Source organism: Nothobranchius furzeri, chromosome 4, assembly GCF_043380555.1.
Source record: "Nothobranchius furzeri strain GRZ-AD chromosome 4, NfurGRZ-RIMD1, whole genome shotgun sequence".
Taxonomy (NCBI): Eukaryota; Metazoa; Chordata; class Actinopteri; order Cyprinodontiformes; family Nothobranchiidae; genus Nothobranchius; species Nothobranchius furzeri.
The window spans coordinates 16,428,201-16,429,507 of record NC_091744.1 but is presented as its reverse complement, the minus strand read 5'-3'; positions in this window follow the sequence as shown (position 1 = coordinate 16,429,507).

The following is a 1,307-nucleotide window of genomic DNA, read 5'->3' as shown; positions in this document are numbered from 1 at the left end:
ACTTGTTGTCATTGATTTTTATTAAACATCACCTTTGGTTCTGTTCAAAAATGCACTATTTGAAGACTGGTTACTAAGACAGATGGATAAACATTTAGAAGTGTGTGTGTGTGTGTGTGTGTGTGTGTGTGTGTGTGTGTGTGTGTGTGTGTGTGTGCGTGTGCGTGTGCGTGTGCGTGTGTGTGTGTGTGTGTGTGTGTGTGTGTGTGTGTGTGTGATGAATGAATGTGAAGTCTCTGAGGTTTCCCAACGAAATCTTTTTACTCGCTAAAAAAGTCTCCATGTCTGCAACTATCTCCATATTTTCTGTTTGTAACTGAGTTTATTTATTTTGTGACAAAACAATTTATATTTTAACAAATCCTGTTTATTTACATGTTAGAGGAACAGGTAACATCGCTTACAGGAACAGGTAACATCGCTTACACTGTCTGACTTACTTCTTCCCGTCTCATGTTTTATTTAACACAGTGAATTTAGCAAAGTCACTGTAGTACGAGTCATTTAAACTTGAGAATCCCTTATTTGAATAGAATATTATGCATTTTGTCTCCCTGTTTAAATATGTTTAGCACCCATGATGAATTTGTTGAGTAATGCTGTTATTTGTGTGTTTGAACTATGTGTAACTTGAACTGTGGCTGTGAAGTGAATCAAGTCATCAATAAGACTAAAGGACTCCACAGATGAGTTTTAGATTATCCGGAAGTTTTTGGCTTTGCTGTGATTCAAGAACATGATTTGTGCAATTTCAAAAATCTGATATAGAACACATCAACACTTGAAATAGTAATCTTACTTGTATTTTCATACTTAGGTACTATATGCCACTTTAATTGTTTTAAATCCTGTTAATATAAATAAATGGTTGTTTCATTTGTGAATGGAAATGATTATCTGAAGTGGTCCTAGAAAGCACTTACCAACAAGTCTGACATCTCTGACCTGCTTTCCTGTGCAAATTAATAATGTAATGCAGGGCTATTCAATTCTGCGCCTCGAGGGCTGGTATCTAGCACTTTTGCTGTGTTCTTGCTGTGTTGAGTTTCAAATTCCATCTTTCAGTTCTTTTTCAAACAGAAAAGGTTTATTTACCTGCAACGTTTCGTTTGCGGCTGCAAACTTCCTCAGGCTGACGCCGATGGTGGCGTCACTTCCTTCGTTTATCCACTGGCAGCAGAGGACGTTGTCGCCCTCTGCTGCCCGCTCTCCGATGATGCAGTCCCATGCGCGGTCCAACGTGTAAACTGCATTGTCCCTGTTCATGGTCCCACATCCACGTCTCCTTATCTCGATTGCTTCTTTTA